Source organism: Rhipicephalus sanguineus, unplaced genomic scaffold, assembly GCF_013339695.2.
Source record: "Rhipicephalus sanguineus isolate Rsan-2018 unplaced genomic scaffold, BIME_Rsan_1.4 Seq745, whole genome shotgun sequence".
NCBI classification, from domain to species: domain Eukaryota; kingdom Metazoa; phylum Arthropoda; class Arachnida; order Ixodida; family Ixodidae; genus Rhipicephalus; species Rhipicephalus sanguineus.
Window position 1 is genome coordinate 14,563 of NW_023615892.1, and position 14,083 is coordinate 28,645.

Sequence of the window (14,083 nt, forward strand, 5' to 3'; positions counted from 1 at the left end):
TATAGCGGGAAGAGTCTCTATTTATAGCGTGTGTAAGCTTGCTGTCGCCATGAGAGCACGAGGTGGTTGTACGTTCGCAGATTTATAGATTCGTCTTAACGCGAATTGTGTCCATGCTTCGTTACCGTAGCACAGGTGTGTTCTTTCTCTCGCCGCGTGTTGTTGAATAAATCAATGAATGCGTCGCACTTTATTGGATGTCGCCGCGTATAGGGACTGCAAAGGTGCTTATGTCGTTGTGCTCAGCGCGGGTCGCGCATAGGCACATTGCACACGAAATTTCACTATTTCACGGTGTGCGTACGATACACGAGGTACTGAAGAAAAAAGAGAAAAGATTAAAAACTTGCGCTTACACGTTTCATGTCGTTGATTAGCACTTCTTACGATTAATTTAGCGTTAGTTATATCTTGTTGCCGTTCTTCAGCTTGTCACCCCCCCCCCTTTTTTTTTTTCTTTTCAACAGAAAAATACAGGATACAGAGCGACAACTTCGCTGCTGGATCCCTGTATTGGAGCTATTGAGGCGATTGCATCAGTATTATAAGCGTTCCTCGAATGACGACACACTAAAGTGCAGTTACAGCTCAAGTTTACCACTTCAGGAGTATTTTCTGTCATCGACGATTATGTCAAGGTACGTTTTTTCGGTTGTCGACGTTTCGTCCTGGAATTCTTTTTCTTACAAAACAAACAAAGAAAGCTCCGATGTAATCAGGGTGGCATGTGTAAAAGGGTACAGGTGAGCGTGAGGAGATATACTGCGGCTGAAGAATGGTGGTATTTGCATATTTTTATTGAAAACACTATTTGTGAATGTGCGACACGTCCCTGTGCCTGCGTGCACGTGACGGTATCCCCGTGTGCCAGGCACGTAGGCAAGGGGGGGCCCGGGGGGCCCGGGCCCCCCCCCCCCCCCCGAAATTTTTCCAGCCCTCTATATTTCCAGGCAACTTTTTTTTTGTTTTTGCCATGGAAAGACTGTCTTTCGAACAATTAGGCCTTGGGCCCCCCCCCCCCCCCCCCGAAAAAAATCCTGGCTACGTGCCTGCCGTGTGCTCACCATCATCCTACCTTATGTCCGCTGCAGGATGAAGGCATCTCTCAGTGATTTCCAACCCACCCTGTTTTGCGTGAGCCGATTCCATTTTGTGCCGGTGTGCTAACGAGTAACTTTTAAACGCCTCTAACCAGGGGCGTAGCCAGAAATTTTTTTCGGGGGGGGGGGGGGTTTCGACATACTTTATGTATGTTCGTGCGTGCGTTTGTATGTGTGCGTGTGTATACGCAAGCAAAATTGAAATTTTCGGAGGGGATTTTAACCCCCCCTCCCCCTGGCTACGCCCTGTCTCTAATGGATTGTTTTAACATTTTGCCGTGCCATGGAATCTTTTACTTGTATGTGAAGCAGTAGTATGAACCAAACCACCCTTACTTTCTTCTCATTATAATATTATGGACGCAGTAAATTGATAAGGGTATGGGTCAACAACTATCTCTTTCTGTATTGCCGGATAGGAATGGGGCAATTTGCTGCATTGCTGGAGCGTATATCGACATTGAAGGAGCCAAGGTACTTTGTGTGGATTAATTCTTGCGAAACAGCGATAACGGTAACACTCTCGTGGGTGATTCCACGAGAGATCGAACATGCCTGTCCGGTCGCATTTTTTGTTTGGCCTGGGTTTTTTATATGGTGTGTGGGCACATTCAAAGAGCACGGAACTGAAAATTTTATTTCCAAGAAACGCTCCAGCGCGAAAAAAATATTTGAAGGTGGCGGCGCATGCCTCCTGTTTTTGCTCACTGCAATGTTTTCGGATTTCACGGCCGAATTTAGCGCGAACTATAAATGATGTGTCGAAAATTTCTTTTGCTGGTTTTAATACGCATTACTGTGAATTACATCCATGCTTTTTTTATGCCGTCCTCAAAAAGAAGAAAATGTGAAAAAATAACAAACACGGCCGAAATCAAAAAAGGGTCCTAAGTTTGAGGCGCCTTGGCGCCTTTACTATTTCGAACAGAAACTTGAAAACAGTGTCAACTATAGAAAAGAGCCTTTGCAACATTTATACGGAAGATCATTTTCCTACGGGTAGCGCAAAAAAGAAAAAAATAGTTAAAGAAGCGAGTTTTTTCAAAAAAGTACATTTTCAAAAAATAAAATAAAAAAAAACTCCGGTCTCAATTTTGACGGCAATTTTTTATCGCAGAGCGCTTATGTCAATGAACACACGGTTTTAATATCATATGTCCTCATTTGCTTTGTTTACGAGATATAACTGGCCAAAATGACCCTTGCTATGAGTGCTCACTTCAGTGCGACTGATGGTTGTTAATAGCTTGCATTGTGCGTAAATCGCAGTTTTATTTATTCTGCTGCAGCAAAACCTTGCTCTGGTGGCTTTTCGTCAAGAAAAATGTGTTCTCAGATTTTATTTGTGTCTAGCGTGTGCAAAAGCGGGCTGCTGCCGCCCTCTAAACGGCTCACGTGTAAACAGTTTGCAACCTACAACCTCGCCTATAAATCATCAGAGGAAAGATGGGCGCGCCTGTTCAAGATATCAACCGCTTCTTCTTCCTGAAGGAATGCCTGGTCTACCTCATCGCGGTTAGATGTAGACAGGTTTTCCTTGAGGAGCCTAAAGCAATGCAAGCAGACCTCGCAGGTGTCGCGAAGATTTTCAGCCTATGACAGTAGCTTCTGGAGGTAGGCAACAACAAAAAGAGCAAAGAAAAAAAATTGCGCAACGAAAACGTTTTCCTCAGCAATCTTCCTTTTGTGAACGCTTAAATAATCGGCACAGAACAATCGGACGTAGCCATGGGCCGCGCGCATCGCGTGTAGTGAATAGCTAGACCTAGAGCAAGCCGAAACGTTTATACTGAACGGCGCCGCACAAATTATCTCACATCTGCGCAGCTGTCATGAATGCCTTTCCAGAACTGCTTATGGTTTAACATTTTATGACTAAGGGTGTCTAAGCGCTTTGGGCTGTAATGTTTAATTTGTAGGCCGCACTCATTGTCAAAACTAAGGGTAATGTCCGTCTGGTGCCACCAATGACCCTTGCTGTCCTCGACGTGGGAAAGCACTTTAGTTAAGTGGCAACGAAACATCATAAATTGGGCAGCTTCGGCTACTCATGGCTTAAACATGCCGCACCGCACGTTTTCTGGCTGCTGAAACGCTGAGGTAAAGGTCGAGATGATACAGGAAGACGTTATCTGCGACGCCGAAAACATGTGATAGTGGGAAGTGAAATAAACGGCTCGGAAATCATTGAGCTAACTTTTTTACAAATGTTGTTTAGGCACAATGTGCGTCGAATGCAGAAGATGGTTAGAGCGTACAATGCATGTAATGGAAGGGAAGCAAGCAGGCAGTGAGAAAACAACTGCATAACAGCGCGCCTGCTGATTGTGGCATTTAGTTACAGATTAAGTTGGCCTTCGCTGCATACAGATGCTTTATTCTGTGTGCAAGGAGAGTTTTGACAAAGTGACCTAAACCATGTGTTCGCGGTGTCTCGCGTGCTTCTGATTAACGAATACTGGCGGGTAAGTTGAGGTTGTAAGCTGCAAACTGCGTACGCGTTCGGCCTTTAGAGAGCGGCAGCAGCCCACCCCCACACACGCTAGACACAATTAAAGTTTGAGAATGCATTTTTCTTGACGACAAGACACCAGAGCAAGGTTTTACTGCAGGAAAATAATTAAAACTAGATTTAAGTGCAATGCAAGCTGATGACAACTATCGATCGCACTGAAGTGAGCACACACAGCAAGGGTAATTTTGGCCCGTTAAATCTCGTGAACAAAGCAAATGAGGACATGCATATTAACACAGTGTTTTCATTGACATAAGCGCTCTTCGACAAAAAAATGTCAAAATTGAGGCCTGAGTTGTTTATTTTTTTGAAAATGTACTTTTTTGAAAAAAACTCGCTTCTTTAACTATTTCTTCTTATTTCGCGCTGCCTGTAGGAAAACGATCTTCCGCATAAATGTTGCAAAGGCGCCTTGAAATACTTGGAAAAAAGCATGGATGTAATTCACAGTAATGCGTATTAAAACCAACAAGAAAATTTCGACACATCGTTTATAGTTCGCGTTAAATTCGGCCGTGAAATCCCAAAACATTGCAGTGAACAAGAACAGGAGGTCTGCGCCGCCACGTTCAAATACTTTTTGGCACGCTGGGAGCATTTCTTGGAAATAAAATTTTGGGTTCCGTGCACTTTGAATGTGCCCACATAACATATAAAAAACCCAGGCAAAACAAAAATATCGACCGGACAGGCATGTTCGATCTCTCGTGGAATCACCCTTTAGAGGGCGGTAGCAGCCCACTTTCGCACACGGTAGAACCAAATAAAATCTGAGAACACATTTTTCTTGACGAAAAGCCACCAGAGCAAGGTTTTGCTGCAGCAGAATAATTAAAACTGCGATTTACGCACAATGCAAGCTATTAACAACCATCAGTCGCCCTGAAGTGAGCACTCACAGCAAGGGTAACTTTGGCCAGTTATATCTCGTAAAACAAAAAATGAGGACATATGATAAAAACCGTGTGTTCATTGACATAAGCACTCTGCGATAAAAAATTGCCGTCAAAATTGAGACCGGAGTTTTTTTATTTATTTTTTGAAAATGTACTTTTTTGAAAAAACTCGCTTCTTTAACTATTTTTTCTTTTTTTGCGCTACCCGTAGGAAAATGATCTTCCGTATAAATGTTGCAAAGGCTCTTTTCTATAGTTGACACTGTTTTCAAGTTTCTGTTCGAAATAGTAAAGGCGCCAAGGCGCCTCAAACTTAGGACCCTTTTTTCATTTCGGCCGTGTTTGCCATTTTTTCACATTTTCTTCTTTTTGAGGACGGCATAAAAAAAGCATGGATGTAATTCACAGTAATGCGTATTAAAACCAGCAAAAGAAATTTTCGACACATCATTTATAGTTCGCGCTAAATTCGGCCGTGAAATCTGAAAACATTGCAGTGAGCAAAAACAGGAGGCATGCGCCGCGACCTTCAAATATTTTTTTGGCGCGCTGGGAGCGTTTCTTGGAAATAAAATTTTCAGTTCCGTGCTCTTTGAATGTGCCCACACAACATATAAAAAACCCAGGCAAAACAAAAAATGCGACCGGACAGGCATGTTCGATCTCTCGTGGAATCACCCTCGTGTTAATTTTAGGAGCATACAGGATATGCTAACGTAAAATATTCGACAAAATGCTTTGAGTGCCTTCATGACGGCGTCTTATCTTTGCTACATAACTGCACTCCTGTACATTTGTGCAGTAAATTTGTGCATTTGTGTTGTACTGCAGCGTTGTGGCATTCATACTGGAACATACTAGCGACGTCAGAACATATAAAATTATCGAAACGTGTAGTGTCACATTCGAAAAGGAAGTTGCTGCGATTGTTTTGCGACTCGTTTTAGTGGGGCGGTATGGCGACTTCCCATTAACGACAGAAGTTTTCTGCACTTTAATTTGATATAGACGACCGCATAGCGCGCATTGTCGCCATGCAGTGTTATGTACAACACGTTCATGGATTAATAATTATCGTAGACAGCTTGTATTTGGTAGCGGTCATTGATAACTATGATTCATTTCTGTATTCCTTCAGGTGAGGCAGGAAGCACTAGAAGTTGAAGAACTACTAAGCCAAAGAGCAGCTCAATTTCGTGTAGTACAAAAGTGTGTTCTTACCAAGCTCAAGGACAAGACACCCACTCCATGAACAATTTAGACTCCTTGTTGGAAGTTACGCAGAGAGAGGTGAGAGTTACACTATATTCGGTTGTCTTGCGGACTACTTCTTTTTTTTTCTGAAATAGCATGCACGGCAATTGTCGCTCTCTTCGATTCTTTCAGTGCTTGTAACCGTGATACCCAGGCAGTGTTGTTGAAGACATAGTGACGCATTTCTGAGGCATCCTTTGTGCTCTTCTCATTCAGCTGCTGGGTCTGGGCAAGCGCGCGGTGGAGGTAACGAATGAATACCAGCGCATGCTGTCCAAGCTCAGTTCAGCGAGTCAACTGCTCGTCTTACTACTGAAGCTGAAGACCCAAATGAGTACTGAAGACCACAAGCTCTTGCAAGACGTCTTTCATGTAGACCTGGACGCATCTATTACAGAGGTAGGAGTGTGGTGAAAAGAAATTATTCCCAGACAGAGGTGATAAAAAATGATCACTCTTTGAGGGATGTTCATGGCTTGACGGAACCCCGTACAGCGCTTTCTCATGTCCGTCATCTTGCCTCATTTTTATCAAACTGTCCGTGTTGTTTGCAGCGTGTTTATGTGCAAGGGGCCTTGTCGTTGAAAATCAGATCAAATGCAGATGCACTCACTGGTCCCGTTAGCACCAGGAGACGTGCGCCATGTTATGAGAGCACAGTGTATGCACACTCATCCAAGTGGTCAAACACTTATGATACGAGCACTTCTCACCTGCGGGACGCGATGGGCGCACGAATCAATTTGCACGTATAAAAAATTTTCATCTTACACATCATATGTCACTCTGAAGGCAGCGCTAACTTCCAGACGGGTAAGCAAGTAGATTTATTCTTGCCCACGAGAACCGGAAACCTCATAAACTACAGATCCACTAGTTAAACACCGAACTTCTTTGGCGTATACAGTCGGCAACCATGAATGAAGCAGAGTGTTCACTTAAAAGTATAGATATAAACTATTCGTGTTCAGGTAAATAAAAAAAAACTATTTCGTCGTTTCATTTATTTAATTGCGTAGTGTTTTATAATTCAGGGTCAAGGGTTGCTCAGTTCTCAGAACTCGCCAGAATTTCATACTTGAAGGTAATAAACACAGAACAACATATGCAATGCCAGAAAACGCACAGAAGATGGCGAATCAAAGCAGTTAAAAAAAAGCTGCCGGAATTATTGCGTTGCACAACAAAGATTCGGCTGCTCTGGATCATCACACGCTACGAAATTAGCGTTGTTCTATATAATTTGAAGCAATCATGCGAAACCAGCGCTGATACGTACTTCTTTCAGCACTCCGAAGTTTGTGAGCGCTTCAAGAGGTATGTCTTGTCTCTGAACTCTGTGGGTCTCGAAATGAGCCGCGCTCATGGAGCACACGGACACAGTCACGCCGTCAGGCAAACGAACACGTGTACGTTTATTAACTGCTTTTACAACGGCGAGCTTGCCAGCCGAATCTGATAACTAACTAGTAAAATGCTAAATAACTAAATACATAATGTCAATACAATACACAGAAAACAGAACACATACAGACCAGCATAACACATATACAATGTACCGCGAGTGCGGCGTCGCCGACGTCCGACCGCCACGAGAACCCGTTGGCCCGACCCTCGGGATCGTACCCACGGACCTCACCGAGAGCCGTCCGTCCACACCGCTGCCAAACCCCAAAGAGACTTTCTGCTGTTCCCTGTGCGCCGGTCTAACCTCTCTCCCGCCAGGCGGCGCCACCGCGCTAACCTTACACCACCGCGCTAACTTTACACCACTTACCTTACACCACTTTATACACCACGCGAGCACAGTTCCGCCTCGCGCTCGACGGCTGTTTCAGCTAACAGCGACTTATCCGCGGACGCGCGTACCATGCGGCGAAAACGACTTTACCGAGGGTAATAGCACCTCCACAACTTTTCATATCTTTGGAAAAGTAAACGTTTTACAACTACGTTAAGCAAACCCCCCTCTTCGCGCCCCAGCCTGGACTGGACTAAATGAATTGCCACTTTTGTCACGCTAGTGAAGAGGGTGTGAAGCCCACACTAATGCAGTGCTGCCTCGATTTCTCATGTCAGCGCAGATCATTTGCGGACGAAAGCTGCACTGCTTGCAAATAGCACTCGATAAGTAGCTTGTGTCAAATAAATAGGAAAAAGACGGTAAGCTATTACGCTTCCAGAAGGTGTTCTAAAGATGTCTTCATCGCGCTCAGGTGAAAGAATAAGTAGCGAGACTGGAAAGACAGTCCTGACAACTAAAGAACCATCGGTACTGCCTTGCACGCGTGATCCCATGCCGGGCCACTTTGAGTGCAAGTAGCCTTTTTGTTGGCAATCAGGTGAAACACAGTAGCATCCATCAGTCCCTTGAATACCTAGAGACAAGCACCATGTTCAGAGAGAATATACGAGGTGGTTCGTATGAAAGAGGAGAAAGTTGCACTGTCTTGTGCAGCCATATTGGCAGCACGGCTGATCAGCGCCAGGCTGGGAGAAAACATCTTCTCCTAATCACATTAGTAGTAATAATAATAAAGGCAGGGTGGTCAATGCTCCATACGAAAAGTGCGATTTTTTTCTGGAGAGAGAGAGAGACTGCTGCGGGCTGCCGTGAAAAGCGAAGTTATGTGAATTGTGCGCTTTCCCGGTGGCCAAGGATAAATACAGTATTTGGTCGCGTTTCATAAGGATGCAACGTTTTCGTAAGAATATTGGCTTTCTTCTTTTACATTGGAAGAGATTTCTTTAGTTTATTATATATCATTCTGTCTCGTGCGTCGCCTTTTCATGATTGGGAAGGACTTGGTCTTGAACTCTCCTTCCATCAAGCCAACTTGCGAAGGACCTGCGTACGCTTTAAAGCTAAATATTTACCGACATCTACATTGTCCTGCTTCGCAACCATATTTAAAACATCACTGCTCACCAAGAAAAGAAAGGAAGTAATTATATGAGTTTAATCCGGATTTGCCGAAAAGTAAGGCACACCGCCGAGTTTCGTTTGTATATGCCGCTCCGCGAGAAGCCATCTAACATCGCCTAACTGTGACGAGCGTTGTTTCCTCAGATACTTCAATAAATCTCTGTCCGTTTATTCATTCTCTGGAAGGGCTGGGAGGAGAAGGTGGAGGCGGCCATCTGCTACCAGCTGCAGACGGGCCAGCCTGATGATGAACTGCCACCGGTACCCAAGGAGCTGACGCCTCTCAAGGACGTGACCCGGCTTAAGCAACTGATCGCCGTCATCTTCGAGAAGGTTCTCGATGGTCTTCGTTTGTCGCAGAATGATCTGCCCGGTCGCAAAGGTGAGCGTCCCTGCGGGAAACGCTTGCGAATAATTCGACGTGTCCACAAGACGGCTGATAATTCTCAGTGAAGAATGCTTGAATGATGCGGTAGTGGGTATCTTGACCAGCACCCGTTTTGCCTTCCGGCAATAAATAAGGCGGCAGATGAATGCTTTCATTTTTCTAGATGCCCCAGATATGTTGCTAATGGCAACAAAGTTTAAAGTATCTCAGTATATGCTCCCCACCAGTGTTGCGGAGTTGCCACACCGGAATTGGAATGACTCCGGAATCATTCCACATTTTCGCGACCCCGGAATGGAATTGGGACAACGCTTGAAGGAATGGAATGGGAATGGAATTAAGCGCCTTTTGCACGGAATGGAATGGGAATGGAATTATGTCTTTTTCCGAAAATAGAGCACGTTTTCGTCTACGCGCTCTTTTTCAAACTTCAAACATTAGTAAGTCAGAGCCTCAAATTTAACAATAAAGGAAAGCGGGCATTGGGGAGGAACGTATTTTGCTACGCTCTTAATTGCTACTTCTGTAATATCATGCTCAAATTAGTCATGTAGGCCTGAGTGCATGTTTTTTCGAAGTCGAAGACCACAACGCATTCTCTAGGCCCACCTTTAGTTAGCCAGAGCCAAGTGTAGGCGTGGTGTAAAATTGTGAGCGATCTGCCAATTTGTAAAAGAGAAACCGAGGCATAAGTTATTGTACAAGCAAATGCATTATCCCAGCAGATACTGAAAGGAGAAACAAATTATCCCTGCGCGTTGGTTCCCATTGGTACCCCCACACGAAAGTGGCGAATACTCTATGCACAGCCTGATCTTTATCTCACGCATAGGCGTGCGCACAGGGGGGGCAGGGGGGGGGCGCAAAATCTGCCCCGTACATTGACCCTTCTAGTCACCTAAGAGGGGGGGGGGCGCAAAATCTGCCCCATACATTGACTTAGTAGGGGGGGGGGCGCTTCGATGAACCTTTGCCCTCCCCCCCCCCCTAATGGGGAACCCTGCGCACGCCTATGATCTCACGAGCAGTTTAGTACCTGGTACACGTAAATAACCTTTGCGACAAGGAAGACATTGCATACCTGCGCACAGGTGAACACAGATAGTTCTCCTCACCCCATCCGTGCCTGCGAGGCGCGCTTGACAAGCGTGATTGCTGACGAGCAGTGCGGACCAGTGTTCCGCATTCGACGCAAAGGCACAAGGTGCCCGAGGCGGTGCACTGTTCCAAACTAAACCAGCAGATCTAGAGGGTTTTGTTCCCCGCTAACCAAATCTTAGTTTTCTCCATATTCACGAAACACTCCAGACGCGTGGCAAAACTGGTCTAGTCTTCTTGAACTATACTTTTGTCCAGCATAAAATACGCTATGTCGTCATTTAGCATTAACATTTAAGCTTAAACATATATCAAACATCACCATTAGTTCAAACATGCTGACCATACTATATAGGTAGCGGAGAGAACTGCCCCTATGGGAATCAGTAGGTGGTTGTAGTGCACGAGATATGTCAGCAAGCTATCATCCCTCGACCTTGGTAACGTGTTTGGGGTACTTTTGTAGTTCTTAATACATCTGATGACATCAGCTTATTCGGTCCGTTCATTCTTAACCCGATAAAACTATCAAGATGCCTTTCCTACGTTGAGGAATTACATGATGAATTGAACTGCCCGGCCATTCCCGGAGTGGGAATGGGCTAAGTTTTTCATTCCGAGAAATTGAAAGGAATGGAATTTGCGGCAAGTTCTAATTCCGCGGAATGGAATTGGATGGAATGGAGGCGCCCATTCCGCAACACTGCTCCCCACTACAATGCCCCAAGGCCACTTTTACTATAATGCTTTCGCTCCAAGTGACCCCGTATCCGATTAGTGCGAGCGCATATATGTCACAGTATACCGTATATAACCATTTAGTAGACGCTTTCTGCAAACCGCAGTGGAAGCGCGCCGTTGGCAATGAAGCTTCGGGCAACAAGTTTTGGGAAGCATATTATCAGCAAACGCAGATTGCTTCGTCAACGGATAGGTGACAATACGTCACATTGAAAAGCGCGTTGGGAAACAGGCTCGTACTCCAGTAGAGACTCCGGCTATGCCTTTTCATTCTGAAATTTGTTGTCGCCTCCCTCGTAAAAACGATGCGAGGCCCTCCAATTGCTTGTGCTATTCGTGTTACTTTCTCTACGTGTCTATTGTGTGGCTTAATGTGAAAGCATTTTTTCTATCCATGGAACACACAATTATACTACATTATGTTGGCCACTTTGTTTTGTGGTCCCTAAACGGCCACTCGGTACGCAAAGAGAGGGAGAGAGAGATAGACCGCTCTGTTCTCTTCTCTAAACACGGCTTTGCATTCACACAAAACCGTGTATGTCCACATAAAAGTCATAAGAGCGCGTAGTCTAGTTCTAGCTGAGAAACTGGCCATTCCTTCAGGAAAAGCGCCCATGCATTGCTGGGAACATGGCGTGCTTTTCGAAGCTCGAGTCGCTTGCTTTGCAATGTTCACAAAGAAGCCCAATAAAAAAAATGACAAAAAAGGCTTGCACCTTGCCCCTTGTGTCGCACTGAATATTTATGTGGCGAAATGCCTTCTTCAATTGTGAATGTATCCGGGGAGAGGGGGGGGGGGGTCAACCAACCTTTATGTATATTTGTACGTGTTTGTACAGTATGTGTGCGTGTATATATACACGTGCAAAATTGACAAAAGTATCGAGGGGGTTTAAGCACCCTGCATACTGACAAAGCCAGTAGTCAGGTTGTCTGTGCTCGACGAGATAGGGTGCCAGCACTAGGCGTCATGGCTTTGCATTGAGAAAGAGAGACGAATGAGACAAAGGTGGCGTGTTCTTAATATTTAGTGATGTTAGGCCTCAGCGGGGCACATTTGTGCTATTGCGTCGAAAGTTTAAAAAACCCGCTTCCTCACCGCTTGTGCCTGTCACCTCTTTGCAAGGAAACAACTGCGTCCATGCTTTGCCGATGTCAGAGCCAGCCGAGACGAGCTTGCATCAAACATTAGCAAACAAGCTGATCCTGCTTGCACACTGAAATAGCTATAGTAGACGTTCGGGGACAATTAAGTGTGCAAGAGACTGAAACCTTGGCGATGAAACGGGAAGTTGAGGCACAAAACACCTTGAACCGCCGATGAAAGGACAACTGTATGGATGTGCGCCTCACCAAAAGCAGGCAGGGTTATTGCGCAAGAATCTTATCTACACCTCATTTCAAGCCTCATTTATGTTTCCAGACTACGAGACTACATTTTTTTATTCACAGCTACTACGACCATGTTTTGTGTCGTATCTTCTGTTTTTTTTTTGTGCTCTTGTATATATACACTCCTGCGCGAAAATACCGCAGCATATTGGTCTTTTCCAAGTCATCGTCATTGCCGTCTTCACGTGCTAGACCCAGAGGTGCAAGTAGATTACCACCAAAAATGAAGAGGTGCAGTACAAATTTACTGCACAGGTTACGACCAGGTGTGGCGTTCACTTGGCACCACTTACACCTATCGGCGGCGCATGCATTCCGCATAGCGTGGAGTGGGGCACCTTTGGGACCACAGAACGCCTTTTCCGCATCTTCCCGCGATAGCTGCACAAATACAAGCGTTGACAGCACTCTTGTCAAAATGTGTCAATCGACGGCTATATGAAAAGTTCTGTTGGGACCTTCGCCTGTCCTCCTCATCAGCCTGATATTCTTAAAGCTCTCAACATTTTTTTTTTTTTTGCACGAGAGCGAATTGGATAAGAGACATGGAAAAGTCTTGAGCCATCCAAGTATTTTTTTCACTTTTTCACTTTTCACTTTTTCACCACTTCCCTAACGCTGAGAAGCAGGTCAGAACGTTGATTCAGGAACGACCTCTCAGCTTTTCTGCCGTTATAAATCTCTCTCTCTCTCTGTCTTTTCTTTTCTCTCATCTTCTGTTCTCATATAGACCCTATCGACAGAAAATAGTAAGAAAAAGATTACGCTATAGGTTTGTCACTGACTTGCCTTGTTTGACTACAGTTGACAACCAAAGCAAGGAAAGCGACCACAAGGAGCCCAAGCCGGAAGTTTTCTTCTGGACAGCGCGTCACAGTGTCTCACCAATGCCAGGTGCGGATCACTACCTCCCCTGCTAATATTTGTGATTAATGCAACTTGAAATCGCGCTTGTTAACGTTGTGCATATATATTTGACCTATATGCACATATATTTTATATTCCAGCAACAACGTTTCAGGACCCATCTACAGACCAGAAATTCAGTACCGATTTTCACTGTCGAATTAGATTTATTCGCACGATTATCAGGAATTCCTATGTTACTTCAGATATATTTCTAAAGGCTGTTGGTGTGTGTGTGTGTGTGTGTGTGTGTGTGTGTGTTGTGTGTGTGTGTGTGTGGTGTGTGTGTGTGTGTGTTGGCACGCACACTCACATTTCATAGAAGCACTGTTTTATGATTAGTGCCTTTTCATGTTATGCTGTTTTGTTGTTCCTTGTAAAATGTGCTCCACTCCTGCAATAGGGCTGCAGTATTTGGAAAAAAATGGTGTGTGTGCGTAAGCCCACGGTACGGTGTATGCATTACTTTTCAGACAAACTTTCTAAAGCAATGGTCTTCAATGTTTAAAGCATTTAGTGCTGGAACATCCCGGAAATAAATATACGTCACTACGCGACGACAAAGCACCTACTCCTGCATTGCGCCTGTTATGCCTGCGAATTTTCTATTTTCATCAGATATATATAATGCTGCAAGTAACAAAAGAAAACAAAACGAAAAAAAATGAACCAAGTTTCTTTTTTCATGCCTATACACCTAAACACCAGGGCTGTAGATAGAGAATCGCAAACAACTTTTGATTTTGCTCTTTCCTTATAGGACATCGACAAGCAAGCAGTAGGCGATGAAAACGATCTGCAAGACTGGATGGCGTGATTCCCAAGAACGGAGAGCTCTAACAACAGCTTGCAGCAGAATAGTCC

At 44.7% G+C, this 14,083-nt stretch overlaps 1 pseudogene; it reads left to right on the plus strand.

Moving 5' to 3' along the window:
* Positions 1 to 725: 725 nt before the first annotated feature.
* LOC119378232 (protein PTHB1-like) lies at positions 726 to 13,207 on the plus strand (annotated as a pseudogene).
* The last annotated feature ends 876 nt before the right edge of the window (positions 13,208 to 14,083 follow it).